Here is a 21,387-nt window from a genome sequence, read left to right as displayed (position 1 = left end):
AAATGGCACAAAGGTCGCCAGCAAGCTTTTGAGTTCTCCAAAACAATCACATCAGGCTGGAGCAGCAGTTTCCAAACTTTTTTGAGCAACCAAACTCATCCCCAGTGCACCCTGTCCTCTAGGAGGTCTTATTCAGGATAGGGGTTTGCACAACTCCCCGAGGAAGGCAATAGCCCGATGAAAACCCATCCAGGAACAATTAGCTGCACACTTATTCAAAATCCAATTGAAACTATTTAATTAATTCAACAAAATGGATGAAATTTAATAAAGAACAAAGATTGTGAGAGCGAGGGTTATTGTTTTTGCTTCCTTATTTATATCATAAAATGCCCTGTGGTCCTCAGGCGAAGGGTGGAGTAGGAATTATATAAATAATAAAAATAACTTGATGTAGTGACACCAGGTTTTAAGAGTCTGATACGTCTTTTATACCTCCAGTCCCCCCTCCCTGCATCTTAGCAACCCCCCAGGTAATCCCACTGTCCCGTCCCCCCCAAAAGGATGGGTGGGTGATACTGCCCTTTTTGGGAACCACTGGGCTAGATGGTAAGCAAAGCAAGGGGTGGGACAGAGGGAAAACATGGTAGGTGGCAGTGCCACGTCTGCTTCCGATCCGAGTTTCAAGGCAGGATGCAGCTGGAGGGAACAGGCTGTCTAATAAGGCACTCTTGGATCTATGCAGGGATCAGGCTGTCCCCAAAACGTAATGGGGAAAGCAAGCATTACGATGGCAGACTCCCCACTCCTAGGCAAGTGGCCTGATCCAGCAGGCTCTTATGACCTTATAGTGAGAAATGCACAACAAACACCAGCTTTCCCCAACCTGGTGCTCTCAAACGACAACTCCCAACAGCCCAGGCCAACACAGCCATGCTGGCTGGCGCTGATGGGAGCCGTATTCTAAAAGAACGGGAGGGTACCAGGTTAGAGAAAGCTGAGATAAAGCATGGGAGGAGAGGGCAATTCTTCCATTGCGGTGGTTCAGGGTGCCAAGGGCACACGCCCAACAGCTTGGCAGAGGTTGATTTCGGGAGAGAGTTCCAGCTCAACCTGCGTCCACAGGCCAGAAGCTCAGCCACATACAACTGCACGTTAGAAGTCTCCTAAACACACCAAGTGAGAACTGGACCATAAAGAAGGCTGAAGAATTGATGCTTTTGAATTCTGGTGCTGGAGGAGACTCTTGAGAGTCCCATGGACTGCAAGAAGATCAAACCTCTCCATTCTGAAGGAAATCAGCCCTGAGTGCTCACTGGAAGGACAGATCCTGAAGCTGAGGCTCCAAGACTTTGGCCACCTCATGAGAAGAGAAGACTCCCTGGAAAAGACCCTGATGCTGGGAAAGATGGAGGGCACAAGGAGAAGGGGACGACAGAGGACGAGATGGTGGGACAGTGTTCTCGAAGGTACAAACATGCGTTTGACCAAACTGCGGGGGGCAGTGGAAGACAGGAGTGCCTGGCGTGCTCTGGTCCAGGGGGTCACAAAGAGTCGGACACGACAATAACAACAAACACACCAAGGTGCTGCAATAATCCCACCCGAGTAATTATTCCAGATGATGGAGCTTCTCTCTCAGCTTCCAACCGCCCTCCCTCTCAAATGTCATGTCGTCCCCCAGAAGCGCTTGAGAAATGGGCAACGTCAGTCAGAAGGTCAGTTTTGCTGTGCTGCCTGCTTCAGGCCGGCAGGGCGAGTGACGCTTTGCTACGCCGCTGGGTCTCCGGAGTGGCGTCCGGCCAGCCTCCCTGGCACCTGATTCACCAGCTCCGTTCCGTCTCCAAGGACGGAACTACCAAGTGATTTAGGAGGTAATGAGATTTCAGTTAATGGCAGAGGGGTACTTGGCAGATTTGTTCAAATCCCATTATCTCTATCCTTCTTGCGGAAGTCAGGAAAGGCTGCTCCTGAGCATTTGGAGTCAGTGGAAGAGATCACTCTAGACGACTGCTTTGCCTGCACTGTAGTAAACCCAGTATTTTGGCCCTGCAGGAAGGGCTGCAAACATTGCGCCTTGAGCTGTGGCAGACAAGCAGCAGCAGCACCAGAACACCAGAAGGCAACCTGTCAAACATTTGGCATCCCGTCTGCAAAGCCAAAAGGTTTTGCTCTCGTTGGCTTCATACCTCCAGATGAGCAAAGCTCTCTTCCCAAATCTATTCTTTTCTGCAGGTAAAGGAAGGAGAGGCGAGGACCTCCTTTGCCAACTGGATGTATTTACCTACAACACCCATCAGCCCCAGGTAGCAGGAAAGTTGCCGTCAACAGCAGGTTGGCAAAGGCTGGGTTAGGGCCTTAAAGCTGTTTGTATACCCAGGTATTCATCACCACCAGCAAACTCTGTGCTTGGGAGTTTATTTTGTTGGTTATTACTTACTAACTTTATTTATTTATAGTCCACCTTTTTCTCCACGGAGCTAAAAGTGGATTGCATGGTTCTCCCTTCATTTAACCCACACGACAACCCTGTGAGGCAGTTTGGGCTGGGTGACCAGCCCAAGACGCTGCTACTGGTCTCTTGGTGAAGAGGAGACCAGCAGCTTCTCCTATCTGCTGAGAGGCCGCTGTAGAGTGGCTTTGGAGGCCCGGCCAGATGGGTGGGGTATAAATATATTATTATTATTATTATTATTATTATTATTATTATTATTATTATTAGGGCTGGTGAGAACCGGCCGATCTGGCCTGCAAGGAGCCTGCTGCAGCCGCTGTTGTGGCAGTGAGCGATGCATTCCTTGGTTGCTGGATCTGCCGCCCCTGTGGATCCTGCTGCCTGAAGCGATCGCCTCACCTTGCCTCGTGGGTGGGCTGGCCCTGTTACTTTTCATGGTTTCTTTGGAGAGAAGCAGACTATCAGCCTGGGTTGAGACGTAATGCTGAGCTAGACTATGGTTTCTATCCTGGCAGCATCAGGAGCGAGAGAGGAGGGGAAACCCAACCAGGACATCCAAATCTACAGAACTCAGCAATTTGCTTCATATGTGTAATTTAAAGAGGTCACAGAATTCTGCTTGCTTTAGAGAAGAATGTGGGTTATAGTGGTGTTGGGTTTGAGTTTTGAGTACCACTGCCACCAGTGCTTACACACAAACAAGCCCTGCCACAGATCAGTCAACCTTAATATTTGTAATTTTGGACAGCACCAAGGACTAGATGAAGATAATAATCCCATTCATTCTTCCCTTGACAGCTCCTGCTGAGATGCAGCCCCAGACCATTCACTTCTCAATTGTTTGGCTTTTAAGCACCAGAGAGTCAGATTACTATTATGGGAAGTGCTGAATAGGAGGCAGAGGAAGAAAAGAAGGCTGGGTGATCTGGGACAGAGCAATACTAGAGGGAAGGCTGGCTTGATGGCGCAATCTTCATACCAGAAGATAATCAAGATCAATCTTCAAACCTGAAGGCAATCAAGATCAAGTTTCAATTTAATCACCTAGGAGGACTCCTTCTAGAATAACCCTAAACTCAGCTTACAAAGCCGAACAATCAGGTCACTTATTATTTTGCAAGTGGTTGGTGCAAAGAGTTAGTTGGTGCATGACTACGACTCCTAACCTGAGCCGTCAGCCCAGGCCTTAGTGAAGGAACCTCCTTGTCTTTCCTCCTGCAGATACGCAAGGCTGACACCTCAATGCACTTTGCAGCTTGAGGCTGCCTTTGGCATGGGTCATTTGAAGCGGTGGCCACTTCACTCTCCCCAATGACAGTCCCAGAGATATACAAGGTAAACTTTGAGGCTGAGAGGTGGTGGTTGGCCCAAGGTAAGCTTCATGGCTGAGGGGTGTTATAATTTTTTTAGGGTGCAGACACATAGCAGACACACACTCCACAGAAAACCAATCCTTTGCCCTTCAAAATTTAGGAAATATTCTCTGAGAAAATTACACGTCCTTTGATTATTTAGGATGAGCAATCCCAAAACCATCTCTGTTCATCCTGGAAAAGCTTTTCCAATAGCTTTTTCACTTGCAAATCCTTCCAGTTGGTCTGGCAAATTTCTGTTAACCTCAAACCAGACCTGCCAAATGAGCATCTTTTGTGTATCAATAGGTATTTACCATTTCAAAGGAATGTCCCAGACTAGCCAGGAAACCAGGCCAGAAAAATCATATCCATGCTCCAAAATCCTAAAGACGCCAAATCACAGAGAATTCCTTTTTCTTACATATATTGCCCTTTTTCCAAGTTCAGAAGCTAGGGAAGGTATCATCCATAGCCTTGTACAGCTGTACCTTGGTTCTTAAATTTAATCTGTTCCGGGAGTCCGTTTGACTCCCGAAACAGTTCAAAAACCAAGGTGTGGCTTCCGATTGGCTGCAGGAGCTTCCTGCAGCCAACCAGAAGCTGCGGAAGACGTTCGGCTCCCAAAAATTGTTCATAAACCGGAACACTCACTTCCGGGTTTGCGACGTTCGGGAGCCGATTTGTTCGACAACTAAGCCGTTCAACAACCAAGGTACCATCATCATTTCAGAGTCAAGGGGCAATGCTAACTCCAGTTTCTGGCTGGAAACTAAGGCAGACCTGGTGGACAGAAGGTTCCAGTTTGGTGGAAGAACTTCCAGCCTACAAAAACTAACGCCACAATAAACTAGTTCGTCTCCATTGCAGCCAAGTCACTCATTTTCTCTAGAAGCACCACTAATTAGGTATAGTCCTGTGCTGCAGTTTGAAAACAACACACTTTAATTAGAGACGTAAACCCAGAGTTTCTGCTTCCCCTTCAGAAAAGTGTTTTAGCATGGTGCTACTTAAACTGTCTAGATGCCAGCCTTGCCTAACCTGGTGTTCAGGACTACAACTCCCATCAGCCCTAGCAGGCAGATCTAAGATGGTCGAGGCTGATGGGAGTTGTAGTCCAAAATGTCTAGAGGGCACCAGGTTGGACAAGGCTGGCAGAGACAGCTTCCAGAGAAATGGACTTTCAATGCAGTGACATTTTCTGGCAATGAGGGGTGGGGAGGAGGAGGAGGTGGCAGCTGGCTGGCATGGTCTGAAGTTCACCTGGCAGGGGGGAAGGTATTTGGGACACAATTACTGGTGTAATCTTGAGCCTGGATATCACGTAGCCTCGGGTCCCATTACAGAAGCACCTGCTCTGGTTTCAGAGCCCAGCCGCTGCCAAGAGAACACAAGATACCTGCAACTCCAGCCTACAGAGAAAGCACCTGAGTACGGCCCTCAGTTCCTTTCCATGAAGTTTATTTCACGTGTTAGTATGAAAATAAATGTCTAAAACATCATAAACGAGCATGATTTATTTTTCTCATCAATGAATGTTCTCCAGTTCTGAACAAATTACACACCAGTCTTCTTTGTTGTACGCATGTATAATTTGTTAATTCTGACATTGTTTTCGTAAGAAATTATTTCCCAAGCATGGAGCCTGCTTTTCCCAGAGCTACTGCACACTATGTTGATGTCTTCACCCAGCTATTCACGCCAACCCCAAGAACCTGCTCCTGGACCATCACCACTGGTTCAAAACCCACAAGTGTGCACAGGCAACTCCCCATTTGAGCAAGACTGGCATGTGTGCACCAATTTCGGCACTGCAAGGGGGTGGAGGTGGAGCAGGGCAGGATTGGTGCCCAGAACGCAACCCCTGTGAAAATGGGGAGTTGCCTGTTTGCGAAATTTGGATTTTTTTTGCCTTGGCGTGCATAACTTTGCACTTGTTTACACTAAATTTGCTGCCCCATTTACTCATTTTGGAGAGGTCCTTTTGGAGCTTTTCACAATCCTTTTTTCCCTTTAAGAACCCTGAACCATTTAGCATCATCCGCGATCTTAGTCACCTCACGAGTCACCCCCAGCATAGGAGAGTCCACAGCAACTCAGAAGAATAAATAATTACATCACAGAGGTAAGGCTCGTTAGAAGTCAATGAAAAATCATGCCAATCTCCTCTCTTCTTTATAAAAGTGTTGGTTAAAAGGTAAAGGTAAAGGGACCACTGACCATTAGGTCCAGTCGTGGCCGACTCGGGGGTTGCGGCGCTCATCTCGCTTTATTGGCCGAGGAAGCCGGCGTACAGCTTCCGGGTCATGTGGCCAGCATGACTAAGCCGCTTCTGGCGAGCCAGAACAGTGCACGGAAATGCCGTTTACCTTCCCGCCAGAGCGGTACCTATTTATCTACTTGCACTTTGGCGTGCTTTCGAACTGCTAGGTTGGCAGGAGCTGGGACCGAGCAAAGGGAGCTCACCCTGTTGCGGGGATTCGAACCGCCAACCTTCTGATCGGCAAGTCCTAGGCTCTGTGGTTTAACCCACAGCGCCACCCGCGTCCCAGTAAAAGTGTTGGTTACAAAACAGCAAATATAAAAATCCAAGTCTATTTTACTGGGGGCGTGGGGTGGGATTATATTCCCCTGCAGAAAAACCACAAATATTTCACAGTAAATGCAGACCTTTGCTGTTTCAATGCAATTTCAAGTAAGCCTTATGCAGTCTCTCAAAGTCCAGCTTTGAGCTGAGCTTCAAACTGTTTTATTCTGTCTCTGGAATAGGGCATTGTTCTTACCGATTTTTTTTTCTTTAATTAATTTGTATTTAAAAATACTGCGGAATTGATTTTGCAAGCCTCTGAGAGAATTTTTATTGATGGGCAGCCATATAAAGCAAAGCACAGCAAATAGCTGTTCCACAGCCAAGCGACAGAAACTGCCTTTTGATGAGGCGTCCTCCCAGCTATCATCTCTTTGCAGAATTATGAGTGCGGCAGAGCTTCAAGGCTCAAGTGCCAGGAGACTGTGTCTCTCGCTCAAGCCTGCCCTGCAATAATGCCCCTCCTAATTAGCCATGTTCAATTACTAAGCCCATCATGAATCAGCCAGAAGCAACATTTTCTTTAGACGAAAGACAGCAAAACCAAACCTCTCTCGGTCAGGATAAAAACACAAGCCTGTCGGTAGATATATGCAACCCTTTCAAAGGACTCATGTTTCCAGAAGCATCTCAGGGCCAAATGGAAGGTTAACTTGAGTAGGCAAACTAAGGCCCAGGGGCCGGATCTGGCCCAATCGCCTTCTAAATCCGGCCCACAAATCATCGTGTTTTTACATGAGTAGAATGTGTGCTTTTATTTAAAATGCATCTCTGGGTTATTTGTGGGGCATAGGAATTCGTTCATTTTTTCCCTTCAAAATATAGTCCGGCCCCCTACAAGGTCTGAGGGACAGTAGACTGGCCCCCTGCTGAAAAAGTTTGCTGAGCCCTGGGCTATGGCATCACACAGGCAAAAGCTAACCCACGAGCTAAACCAGGGGTCGGCAACCTGTGGCCTATGGGCCACAAACGGCCCATGGGGGGTCATTTAAATGGCCCATGAGCCGCCTCCGAACTGAGCCGCCCACTAAAGCGGAAATTGCGTCTGCGCAGATGTGATCCAGCCCACGGAGCGATCTCCGCGGGAGTGAACTGGCCCAGGCGAGGTAAACTTTGCTGACCCCTGAGCTAAACATAAAAACGTGAGAAAAGCCTGCTGGGTCAGGCCAATGGCCCATCTAGTCCAGCATTCTGTTCTCACAGCGGCCAACCAGATGCCCAGGGAAAACCCGCAAGGAGGATCAGAGCACAAGTGTGTTTCCCTCCACTGTGGTTTCCAGCAACTGTTAGTCCAGGCATAGGCAAACTCAGCCCTCCAGATGTTTTGGGACTACAACTCCCATCATCCCTGAGCACTGGTCCTGTTAGCTAGGGATGATGGGAGTTGTAGTCCCAAAACAGCTGGAGGGCCGAGTTTGCCTATGCCTGTGTTATTCAGATACACTGCTGCCTCTTACAGATAGGTAGCCGTGTTGGTCTGCCATAGTCAAAACAAAAATTTTTTTTTCCTTCCAGTAGCACCTTAAAGACCAACTAAGTTAGTTCTTGGTATGAGCTTTCGTGTGCATGCACACTTCTTCAGATACTGCTGCCTCTGAGCATGGAGGCCCAGCCCAGCCATCTTGTATAGAGGACATGGATAGACTTACATTCCTCTTTTAAAGCCATCTACGGTAGGTTTCTGGCTTTCTGTCACCGGCACAAGTGAGTTCCACAGTTTGTCCTTCATCTGAAGATCACAGGGCAGTTTACAACATAAAAACACAAAATTCATAATAGCAAAAAAACCCAACAACCTAGTATCAAAACTATCAACCCACCCTCCAAGCTCTGAGCTAGAAATGGGCACCCATGGGCTGGATGCTAAGCTATGAAACATTTTGCATTTGATAGTAGGCCTGGATTGTGGCAGGTGTGCACTACCCTTATCAGGGATCTGTTCCTGTAAAAATAATTAGACTATTTGCAAGAGTTGGTGCTGGAGGAGACTGTTGAGAGTCCCATGGACTGCAAGAAGATCAAACCTCTCCATTCTGAAGGAAATCAGCCCTGAGTGCTCACTGGAAGGACAGATCCTGAAGCTGAGGCTCCAGTCCTTTGGCCACCTCATGAGAAGAGAAGACTCCCTGGAAAAGACCCTGATGTTGGGAAAGATGGAGGGCACAAGGAGAAGGGGACGGCAGAGGACGAGATGGTGGGACAGTGTTCTTGAAGCTACCAGCATGAGTTTGACCCAACTGCGGGAGGCAGTGGAAGACAGGAGGGCCTGGCGTGCTCTGGTCCAGGGGGTCACGAAGAGGCGGACACGACTAAACGACTAAACAACAACATTTGCAAGAGTGACACCTCTTCTTTGTGCCCCTCGTGTGTCAGGAGTTTAAGTGAGGACCACTGCAAACAGCCCAAAACAAGTTCCCACTGGCTCCAGTCTTTCTTTTTCCAACACAGAACTGAAACTGCTCCAGGCCTGGCCTTCATTCTAAACCTGCTTGGAACTATATTAATACATGCAACCCTTCTATAGCTGCTGGCAAACAATGCACATTGGCTAGGATGCAGGATTTCCAAGAAACTCCGCATTTCCAAGGCAGGTATCTTGTCCCTTTGGATGGAAACCTAGGACTGAAATGTGTGTGTGGCCTGATGGAAGTTTCAGAAGCCAGAGGTTGCTGAATTATACAATTTCAAGGAGCCAGGGTGCTCCAAAGAGGAGGGAGACAGTCTTGTGCAGGAGGAGGAATTATGGGGTGCAAAGCTTGCTGTGGAGGATGCACAGCTTATGCCATTTGTTCTGCCTACTGCATCCCCACATCCAGCCCATCTTTGCACAGCCAGATGCCACTCTCTGGTCTCCCCAGGTACAACTAGGTTTAGCTCTGCCCCGTAACCTCATCAGGCATCACTTGCTTTTGCCTGCAGAATTTTTGTAAAAAAAGGAGGAGAGAGAAATGCATTGAGCCCAGCACTTTGTTGTTGTTTAGTTGTGTCCGACTCTTCGTGACCCCCTGGACCAGAGCACGCCAGGCCCTCCTGTCTTCCACTGCCTTCCGCAGTTGGGTCAAACTCATGCTGGTAGCTTCAAGAACACTATCCAGCCATCTCGTCCTCTGTCGTCCCCTTCTCCTTGTGCCCTCCATCTACCTGCCTTTCCAGGAATTCACAACCCACACCTGATGCAATGCAACTGACCCATGTGAAAGAGGGAGCCTCCTCTTCCCTAGGGGAGAAACTGCTGGATTCTCTTTTGTCCCAAAGGGAGCCAGATGGGGAGAAGACGGTACTTGCGCCCATATGAAGCAGCCCTGCCCAAAGCCCTGTGGTGTTTTTCTCTGGGGCTGCAGCACATGATGCTGGCCTCCTACCTAACATGTCAGCAAGAGGCGTCAGCGGCTGCCAAGTGGCAAGCTTGAGGGAGAGCCATTCCCAGCTCTCTGTCCTTTGTGCGCATTGCAGAAGCACACCAAAGGCCTCAGACTGCCTGAGCCGCAAGACTTTAATCATTCCGCTGGGATCCCAGAGGAGGAGGCCAGGCAGAGCAGTCAACGCCGCTGAAATGCAGATTCTGGACTGAGCCAATCTCCTCCGTTCAAAGCTCTGCCTGGGAAATGGCTTCAATTGTGGCCCCATTTAGATTCACACTCCAGAGTCACCTTTGTTCAACCTTGCTCACTATTGTGCAAAAATGTAGATGGTCCTAATAAAGGGTGTGCCATATCACTGCGGCTACCTGTCATTTTTGTTTCTCCTCTTTTTCAGAGACCTGCAAAAATAGGTTTGCTCTGCTGGATCTTTCAGAAAGAGGCCCTTTTAGCTGGCCCGTATCAGGGATGAAACCTGCTGCTCTTTATTTGCCGTCTGTCAGACAGTTTTAGATTTCACTGCTTGTCATTTTTTAATGGATTGCACTTTGCTTTCCAGCTGTTTGAAATGCTTTCTAAATCAGCATAAAAAACATGCTAAATAAAAATTAATTTAGCCTTGAAAGCCAAGGTTTGAGTCTTCAAAATCCTCCTTTTCCACTGAGTGCTGTTGCGTTCATGCCCTGCTTGTGGTCTTCTTCTCAGTCACTGTGGGAAGCAGGAAGACTAGACAGGCCTTTGGTTTGATCCAGCTGCACAAGGTTCTTCTTAGGATCAAGGCTTTTGACAAGGCAAAAGCAAAGATTTCTTTCCAGGACTGCAGAGAGCAAAGGAATGGTGTCTGCATGGGCTGCTTTCCCTGTGCTGAAACTCTAGATATGTCAGGAACAGCCAAGGCGGTCCTGACCTTGCCCCAGGTAGGAGAAGACCACAAACTGATTTCATTAGAGGCCTCTGTGTGAAAAAACTTAAGCAGTAGTTCTGTACAACCTCTGAGAATTGCCAGGCTGCTGCTACTCAACCTTCAAGCCATACTGATAGAACCATAGAATTGTAGAGTTGGAAGGGACCCCATATCTCAGTTTCTGAGATATGGTAGCTAGGAGCTAATTGGCACCTTAAACCCCGGTTATGGGCACAACAGAATGTCTAGGCGTAAAAGAAGTAAAAGTAAAATAACTGCAAACAGAAAACCCCTGAAGTAGATTTCTCCATATCACCCCCCCCCCCAAAAAAACCCACCTCCACTGAGAGGTCATACCTTTAACCATTTCAGGCTATTTCTTTCATATGGAAGCCATTGACAAATTACATTGCCACATCTCTCTCACAATCACACGGGGGCGGGGGGAGAAGGAAGGGAATAAATGAAAATATTTTTATTGGATGTGGCAAGCTCTCTGTGGCCATGATCCAAGGAGCCACTTCAGGCACACTCAAGGGTTTGAACATGCCCAGCAGGACTTGCCATACCATGAAGTGCTTTTGCGTTCTCTCTCCTAAGGCGGGTATACCACCATTGCATATCCACTCAAAATGACTGAGAGCACTTGTCTGCCTTACGGAAGTGTTTTAAGGATTACAGAAATAACCTGAAGTGTGCCACAGAAATGCCAAGCGTTCATCCTGAAATAGACGGGCGAGCTTGCATCCCAGCTCACCCTTGTCTGAAGGATGCTGCATCTAGGCAGTCTGCCTGAACTTTCACGCAACGCAGATAGAGGATCACTCAACTGGGAGCCTTGACAAGTCCTACCAGCTCTTCAGATACAATTCAGATTCGTGATACAATTCTGTGCCAGCATTCTCATATCCTTAGTGTTTTCGAAGAATGCTCTGAGTCAGAGCCACTGATCCTGCAAACCGGTGTCAACGCAAACTGGTCTGCCACAAATATGGACTGAAAAGCACCTTGGCTATACTTCCTCTTTGGTGATCCCTCGTAGTCGAGTAAGATTGTCTTCCATAAACATGGTTTTAACAATGAGTCTGTAAGTGACTGTGGAGGCCAATTCTGGACCCACACATCCTTCCACAGTGGGGACATTGGTTTCCGGGCGGGAGTTGATCACGGTGTGGATTTGCCAAGCGTGCCTTCCTCTTAGCACGTTTCTCCCTTGCGTCCTGAGTTCATTAAGTGGATGGCTGTACTACTCTGCTTGCTGAAGCTGTTTAGCACCATGCAATGTGAATTTGCTAGCCAGGACCCAACCATTCATATATTTTTTTGAGGGGGAGGCAAGCACCAGCTTGCTACATGGAGCCTGTCCCACATGCATATCAGGCTCCCACCCCATATATACAACGGGTGGTATTCAACTAAGGTTTACTCAGAATACACCCACTGAAATTAATGTGAAATCATAGCTCTGTAGAGTCGGAAAGGACCATGAGGGTCACTTTGTCCAACCCCCTGCAGTGCAGGAATCATTTTGGCCCTGAATGTGGGGCCCGAACCCGCAACCCTGAGATTAAGAGTCTCATGCTCTGCCGTCTGAGCTATCTGGGAAGGCCCTCGCTAGATGCATTAACGTCAGTGAGTATACACCAGGCACAGGCAAACTGGCCCTCCAGATGTTTGGGACTACAATTCCTATCATCCCTGACCACTGGTCCTGTTAGCTAGGGATGATTAGAATTGTAGTCCCAAACATCTGGAGGGCCAGAGTTTGCCTATGCCTGGTATACGCCAAGTAAAACCTAGAGTTGAATGCCGACCATAGTCATGAGCCAAGAAAGAACATCTTCCATTTTAATTCTGAAATGACATTACCTATATTTCTGAAATGACACCTTGGCCAATACTGGGGGCTTCTTTTTCTTACCATACCCTCAAGCCCAATAATCTTTATTGAACATAAAATGGAGATGAGTTCTTCAAAGCTTGCTACCTACTTTGTAGCTTTGAGCTGGTCGTCCTCAGGGAGCGTTATCCTGTTAATGGTTCAGATTTGTGTAGACCAACACATCTCAGACTGAGCAGAGGAGGAGAGGATACTGGGGGCAACATGAACTCAGTCAACCCGCAGTTGCAAGGAGGCAGCTTGACTGGTCTGGATACTGCCCAAGAAAGTATTTATATCTTACTGAGTATGACTACTAGCAACCTGGAGGAACTTGTGTTTCATGTATCAGATGCTTGGTGGGCCCTGAGTTGACCACATCAGGAGTCACATGCTCCCAAGGCGTTTCATAGTATGTTATTGTGCTTGCAGAGTTTTAGATGGCACACAGAGCCAAAATAATCACAAATCCCTCAAAAATAATGCCCTTTCCCCAAAACCCTTTATTATTTTTTAAAAAAACACCCCTTCATCTTTCCAACTGAGAATAATAATAATAATAATAATAATAATAATAATAATAATAATAATTTATACCCCGCCCATCTGGCTGGGTTTCCCCAGCCACTCTGGGCGGCTTCCAACAAAGTATTAAAATACAATAGCCTATTAAACATTAAGAAGAAGAAGAGTTTGGATTTGATATCCTGCTTTATCACTACCCGAAGGAGTCTCAAAGCGGCTAACATTTTCCTTTCCCTTCCTCCCCCACAACAAACACTCTGTGAGGTGAGTGGGGCTGAGAGACTTCAGAGAAGTGGGACTCGCCCAAGGTCACCCAGCAGCTGCATGTGGAGGAGCAGAGACACGAACCCAGTTCCCCAGATTACACGACTACCGCTTTTAACCACTACACCACACCGGCTCCCAAAAAGCTTCCCTAAACAGGGCTGCCTTCAGATGTCTTCTAAAAGTCTGGTAGTTGTTGTTCTCTCCCTCTGGTGGGAGGGCGTTCCACAGGGCGGGTGCCACCACCGAGAAGGCCCTCTGCCTGGTTCCCTGTAACTTGGCTTCTTTCAGTGAGGGAACTGCCAGGAGGCCCTTGGAGCTGGACCTCAGTGTCCGGGCAGAACGATGGGGGTGGAGATGCTCCTTCAGGTATACTGGACCGAGGCCTTTTAGGGCTTTCAAGGTCAACACCAACACTTTGAAGTGTGCTCGGAAACGTACTGGGAGCCAATGCAGGTCTTTCAAGATCGGTGTTCACATAACAGCGGCCGCTCCCAGTCACCAGTCTAGCTGCCGCATTTTGGGTTAGTTGTAGTTTCAGGGTCACCTTCAAAGGTAGCCCCATGTAAAGCGCATTGCAGTAGTCCAAGCGGGAGATAACTAGAGCATGCACCACTCTGGCTAGACAGTCTGTGGGCAGGGAGGGTCTCATCCTGCGTACCACACAGAGCTGGTAGACAGCTGCCCTGGACACAGAATTGACCTGCATCTCCATGGACAGCTGTGAGTCCAAAATGACCCCCAGGCTGCGCACCTGGTCCTTCAGGGGCACAGTTACCCCATTCAGGACCAGGGAGTCCTCCACACCTGCCCACCCCGTCCCCCAAGAACAGTACTTCTGTCTTGTCAGGAGTCAACCTCAATCTGTTAGCTGCCATCCATCCTCCAACCTCCTCCAGACACTCACACAGGACCTTCACCGCCTTCACTGGTTCTGATTTGAAAGAGAGGTAGAGCTGGGTGTCATCCGCATATTGATGGACACCCAGCCCAAACCCCCAGAACACAAAATGAAGCAACCACATCATAAAGAGCAATGCTTCTGCATACCAGTTGCTGGAAACCACAGTGGGTGTGGGGCATCAAGAATGTTCTTGTGTTCAGGTCCTGCTGAACGCAAGAAGAGCATCTGCTGGATCAGGCAATGATGCAAAACCTGCAAGCAGATCATATCTACCACTCCCCAGCTGCAATCTCACCGCCCTCTTTTCAATCAGCTTATGTTTCCAAGTTGTTTTCAAAGATAACCTTGCAGAGAACGTGCTGCAAAAACCCAACCGGTCCAAGTGTCATTGGTGGGTAGCCACCAGCCAAACACGTCCAACTGCCTTTCCCACATCCTCAGGCCTCAACCATCGAAAGACAGCCAACAGCACCGGGTCAAATAGCACCCAGGACGCCTCCACTAATGGAACTGCACTAAACGTGGAGCGTGCGTGGTTTGGGAGCTGCACGGTCAGAGAAAAAACAATGCTGTCCAGGGTTGTAAAGACTGCAGAGAGAATAATTGGGTGCACTCTTCGCACCTTGGATCAAATCTATGCTTCCGGGTGCCATAAGAAAGCTGCCGAGATAGTGCAGGATAGTGCGCACCCCGGAAATGATCTCTTTCAGCTTCTGCCTTCTGGAAGAAGGCACGGGGTTATAAAGACTAGGATTAGCTGCCTGAGAAACACTTTCTATTCAAATCCGATTTTGGTTTTAAACACAGTGTAAGGTAGTCTCTATGGGAGGATATTGTATTTAATCATGGGGTACCAGAGTTTTTAGGGGGTTAACCAGGCTGGGATAGCAGGCTTGTTGGTTTCTGAATGTCTGATGTAGATTTTCAATTTCGTTGTTCTGTATTTCACAATGATAATAAAGATTATCGTATCGTATCGAATCGAAACCTGGCGCAAGAGATGCAAATGACATTCTATTAAAAATGACTTGCAAAAATGTCACAGGATGCCGCTGAGGGCTGAATGGACATATCTCACTGGATATGTCTTCACTGCTCCAAGCTCCTAAACACTTGGGAAAGGTGGTCACCATTTTCCTGGGAGTGCCCACACACTCATGCCTGGCCATTTGTGCTAGGATCACATGCAAACCATGTATGTGAGAGAAATTAGTGATACGAGAAGAGAAAAAGTACCATATTTTTCACTCTATAAGACACTTTTCCCCCTCCAAAAATGAAGGGGAAATGTGTGTTCGTCCTATGGAGCAATTGCAGGCTTTCGCTAAAGCCTGGAGAGCGAGAGGGGTCGATGCGCACCGACCCCTCTCGCTCTCCAGGCTTCAGGCAGCTGTCCACAAGCCTTCTGAGCGCGGCGGGATAGCAGCCTGCAGCCTGAAGCCCAGGGAGCGCAGCGCCAACTCCCGCTGCGCTCCCCGGGCTTCAGGCAGCTATCCGCAAGCCTTCGGGCTCCGAAGGCTTGCGGTTAGCAGCCTTTTCTGAGGGCTGGGGTCGGGGGAAGCTCAGGCTTCCCCCGTCCCCAGCCCCGCAAGCTCCGGGAGCAGCGGCGAGGTTGCACGCAATCTTGCCACCGCTCCTGGACCTGCTCTGGGGGCTGGGGGGGGGGAATAATTTTTTTTCTTTATTTCCCCCCCTAAAAACTAGGTGCGCCCTATGGTCCGGTACACCCTATGGAGCGAATAATACGGTACGTGGGCTTCCTGATTTGTGGTCCAGTGGCCTGTGAGCTTCATTCAGGTGGTCCATGGTGTGCCTGCGGATGCACAGTTGAAGGCAGGAGGCGGCACATCCCTTGCATTACAGTGGTACCTCTGCTTATGGATTTAATTCGTTTCAGGGTGCTGTGCACACCCTGAAAAATCCGTAACTAGAGGCGCTGCATCTGCGCATGCGCACGGCACACAGAGCGCTTCTGCGCATGAGGCGAAACCCGGAAGTATACACTTCCAGGTTTGCCGCGGCCGTAACCCGAAGATTCTGTGACCTGGAGGTTACGCAACATGCGGTACCATTGTATTCATATTTATTTCCAACTGTATTTTTATTGCTTCCTTCATTTCTTAGATTGTAATTATGAGGTTAGAATTTGAACTCAACGGAACTTAAATTTTAACAGAATAGACTGCAATATATAATCACGTCAACGGCTACAGTCGTCTTCACATCCCACACGGCAACTCTGAAATAAGCACAGCCACATCAGATGGAAAATCCCCCGGCCCAGAGTCCTCCGAGATACATCTGGCTCCATCAGCCATCAGATCCAGACCATTGCAACAAGTCCCCTTGCAGAGGAAAAAGGCTGCTGATAGCCTAAACCTTGACACTGGTCTGACAATGACAAAGGACTGCGTGTTAAAATTCTCCGCTTTCCAACACCCTTCCCTCTTCCCTGCCTGAGAAAAAGCAGATGAATAGTGTGTCCTGCCACGTGCGCCAGGCCGATAACGTATTGGGACAGCGCCACGGTTGTCACGGCAACCACAAAGTGAGCCACCCTGTTCCCTAGGACAGCAGTTCAGGGGCGCTCAGTGCCACATCGCAGACAATCTCCTTCTGCCCAGGCAGAGAGAGACTAAGGGGCAGATGAGCGCGAAGGACACTCAGAATCCCCAACCTGTTCCCAGAGCCCAACACAAGGGACAGACACTCAGAGAGCTGGCCGCCTCCTGGAAAAGAGGCAGGAGGGGTTGTTTTAGTTAAATAAATTGTTTAAATTGTTATTAAGGAAATGGTTATTCTTCTCCAATAAAGTACAGCAGAAAAATTGTCCAAATATGAACAATAATTTCATAATTATCTGTCTATGTATTTCCAATGGTATAACCAAATCAGTAATTTTTGATATAACTGTAAAAACTACTCTGAAAATTTATGACTCCAAAAACAAAAGCTTCATCTGGTTGTAAATATTAAGATTATACCAGCAAGGTTGAACCTTTCTGTAAAAAAATGAATTTAATCAAGTCTTACTGACTAGTGATTTAAATCGTGATTTAAATCGATTTCATTTAAATCAAATCCACCCTGCTTGGGGGCTTCGTACAAGTTTGGGTTCTGGCAGGTTGCAGCAAAATCACCTTGGCAACAGCATCCTTTGATTCACGTCAGAGGACCTGATGGAGGCAGGAGCTGAAATGCCTGACTGTTAAAATTTAATCTCCGTTTTGTCAGCCACTGAAATAAAACAAATATTTGAAGTTCCTACGTGGAAATCATTCAGTTTCCACGATGATCAAAGGTATTTCCCTGAACAAACTGCAGCGAAGCAGAGCAGGAGACCTTGAACAGCTCCTGGCTCATCTCTCATAGAATCATAGAATCATAGAGTTGGAAGAGACCACAAGGGCCATCGAGTCCAACCCCCTGCCAAGCAGGAAACACCATCTCGACCGGGAGGAAAGGACTACACATGCAAGCTGAGGAGGACACCAGTTTTGTCAAACTCCTGTATTAACTGCTCCTTTTTGCATCCACGCACGCACAGCAGTTCTAGCAGCCCCCCAATGTCACTGAGGTCCAGCTTCCTCAGGAGATACCCCAAATTGTTTCCCAACCTAAAGGTGAACTGATGATGGAGCAAACATGGCATGCCAAAGTTGGGGATTTTTATGCGGGTAAACTGTGGCTCTCCTCCCCTCCTCAGCCACGAGCTCACCAGGTGACCTTAAGACAGGTCAGCAAGAAAACAGGTCCCTCCTGCAAGGAACTTACAAATTAAAAAATGACACAACTGCAATGTGCTGCATGCGGAAATAGCAAACACAGCGCAATAATGCACCTTACAGGGAAATAGTCAAGCTAAGCAGCTACCTGGAACTTCTCAGAAGAAGAGCAGCTTATACCAGGGGTGAGCCAAAACTCTTCTCGCTATTTGTGGGCTGCAACTGGGTGAGGAATTTTACCAAACACTCTGCAGGGGTCCTCTGCAAACATTTTAACATTTGCTCAACAGTTCCTTTAACTATAGCGTTAAAGCTCTGGTTTTCCCAGTAGTGATGTATGGAAGTGAGAGCTGGACCATCGAGAAGGCTGATCGCCAAAGAATGGATGCTTTTGAACTATGGTGCTGGAGGAGACTCTCCAGAGTCCCATGGACTGCAAGAAGATCCAACCTCTCCATTCTGAAGGAAATCAGCCCTGAGTGCTCACTGGAAGGACAGATCCTGAAGCTGAGGCTCCAAGACTTTGGCCACCTCATGAGAAGAGAAGACTCCCTGGAAAAGACCCTGATGTTGGGAAAGATGGAGGGCGCAAGGAGAAGGGGACGACAGAGGACGAGATGGTCGGACAGTGTTCTCGAAGCTACCAGCACTAGTTTGACCAAACTGCGGGAGGCAGTGGAAGACAGGAGTGCCTGGCGTGCTCTGGTCCAGGGGGTCACAAAGAGGCGGACATGACTAAACAACTAAACAACAACAAAACAACACCAGTTGCTCCATCTCCTTGATCATTTTGCTTCCCCTTTTCGGAGCCTTTCCAGGTCTTTAATGTCTTTGTTTGAGGTGAGGAGACCAGAACAGTACACAGTACTTACCATTCCCGTCCAATTTGGTTTCAGAGTGGCCTTCCCCTTGTCCAGGCATAGGTAAATTTGGCCCTACAGAAGTTTTGGGACTACAACTCCCATCATCCCTAGCTAACAGGACCAGTGGTCAGGGATGATGGGAGTTGTAGTCCCAAAGCATCTGGAGGGCCGAGTTTTCCTATACCTGCCCATGTCCCTCTCTAATGAAATTTCCTTATTGCTTTTGCTCTTTCAAGTTTGCTGGAGGGAGGATGATGGAGATGGAGGCTTCCTGCCTGCCTTCCCAGCACAACGGGGCCCACCCAGGCTCCTTCGCTGCCTGCCTATCGGTGGGCAACAAAGACAGCTTTATCCCAGCATGCAGTTAACCAACTTGAACTATGCATGCTTAATGACACTACAGACCATTTTATTGTTCCACAGTCTGCTTATTGTGCACTTATTGTTCCTGCTCTGTTTGCGAAACCTTCCTGGGGGCATGTATTCAATGAAAGGCAGGACAGAGCAAACACCGTGGCTAGACAGTAATAAATAAGAGGCAGCAAGCTACCTACCGACAGAAGGAAGAGGGAGGATATTCCGGAAACCGGTACTATTCTATCCAAGGAGACGGAGGCAGGTAGGCTGGGCTCAAGAGAGGCAAGGAGATGGACAAGAAGAGCGAAAAATGTCACACTCACCTCCCTTCTCCGATTATCGGAACACCCCCCCCCCAATAAAAAACCCCTCTCTGGTTACAGACATTCAAAAGAGGATCACCAGTCTGGTAGCTTAGCCCTGAAAAAACCCATCATGCTTCACGCGGGATGTTTCACACTTTACACCCAATTCGGAAAAGTAGCAATCTTGCAACACGCAAAAAGGAATTTCCCAAATGGGCCCCCAGAAAGTCAGAGGAGAATGGTGGGGAGGTGCTGGTCACCTGCACAGATCTGCTCATAAATTAAAAGTCAGCCAGACTGCCCAGCTAATTACAGCTCACTTAGCAAGAAAAGGGCAGTTTACTCCAATGCACCTCTGGCTGCTTGCTCATCTAAGAACGCTTCCCCAGGGAAGGTGCATTGCTCAGTGGGTGCAGCGCCTGAATCACACCCAGGTTCAACCCACACCATCTCCAGGCAGATTCCTTGTCTAAAGCCCCAGAGACCCACTGCAAGTCCATGCTGCGCTAGATGGACCGGTGCTCTGACTCAACAGGTAGCTTCCAAGGCACCTTTGCAGGAACAATATCCAGGTAGTGCTAGAAAAGCCCCTGGAAAGAAACCCTGGAAAGCCACAACCAACATTCCCTGACCTGTTCCTCTGCAGTCGTTGCGGCACTGCAGTTCCTATCAGCCCCAGCCAGGCTCACCAAAGGACCATGAAATTGTGCAGCCTAACCCTCTGCGGTGCAGGGATCTCAACTGAAGCTTCCATGACAGGTGACCATCCAACCTCTGCTTAAAAACCTCCAGGGAAACAGAGTCCGCCACCTCCCGAGGGAGACTGTTCCACTGTCAAACAGCTCTGACTGTCGGGAAATTATCCCCGGTGTTTAGTCAGAATCTCCCTTCTTGCAACTAGTAGCCATTGGTTTGGGTTCTATCATCCGGAGCAGGAGACAACAAACTCGCGTCATCTTCCCTGGGGAAGCCTTTCGAATGACTATCCTATCTCCTCTCAGTCTCCTCTTTTCCAGGCTAAACATACCCAGCTCCTTCAACCACTCCTCATAAGGCTTAGTTTCCAGACCCTTGAACCTCTTGGTTGCCCTCCTCTGCACACCTTCCAGTTTGTCAACATCCTTCTTAAATTGCGGTGCCCAGAACTGGACACAGGACACCAGGTGGGGTCTGACTAAGGCAGAAGAGACTATTACTTTCCTTGATACGGACACTCAATTTCTGTTGATACAGCCTAGAATAACATTCACTTCTTTTTGGTGCTGCATCACATGGTTGGCTCATGTTAAGCTTGTTGTCTACTAAGACCCCCAGATCCTTTTCACACATTATGGGAGTTGGTTACAAGTTGTAGCCTAGCATTATCTGGAGAGCCACAGGTTCCTCACTCCTGGTTGATATCCCTGCTCCACATGAGGCACTCAAGGTGGCTCACAAGAAAATGAAACACACACACACACATCAATAAAGAGGCACACTACAAAAAATTCCCAGGAGACAGGCAGACAATATAAATCAAACACTGTCAAGGAAACAGGCTGCCAGAAAAGTCAAACAAGAATAGACTCTAAGAGCCAACCAAAGGCTTGCCAGGACAAAGCACTTCGTCTTGGAATGTCACCAGGAAAGGAGACAAATGCATCTCCAAAGTGCAGGCAGGAAAACTGAGAAGGACCCATCTGATCGCCCTGCAGGGCCTAAACTCTTTCTTAGCACATGTTGTGTGGGCCTAGGATGGAGAAGCTGGCTGCAAGCAGATTTAACTCACAAGGGCCCACGACAGGTGGCCACATGACCACCAGAAGGACACACACAAAATCACCAAAAGGAAGTCAATAGGCTGATGCAATCATATCATCTCTACGACCACCCTAAGGTACCCCTGCCCGTACGGGCCAGTCGTGTCCGACTCTAGGGTTGCGTGCTCATCTCGCTCTAGAGGCCGTGAGCCGGCGCCGTCCGAAGACA

At 48.3% G+C, this 21,387-nt stretch overlaps 1 protein-coding gene across 3 annotated transcripts in view; it reads right to left on the bottom strand.

Annotated features, from left to right (window-relative positions):
- SELENOI (selenoprotein I) overlaps positions 1-21,387 on the bottom strand; it is a 55,385-nt gene that overhangs the window by 23,151 nt on the left and 10,847 nt on the right. The window lies entirely within an intron of this gene.

Source organism: Podarcis filfolensis, assembly GCF_964270895.1.
Source record: "Podarcis filfolensis genome assembly, chromosome: 3".
NCBI lineage: Eukaryota > Metazoa > Chordata > Lepidosauria > Squamata > Lacertidae > Podarcis > Podarcis filfolensis.
This window is presented reverse-complemented; position numbering and strand designations above follow the sequence as displayed.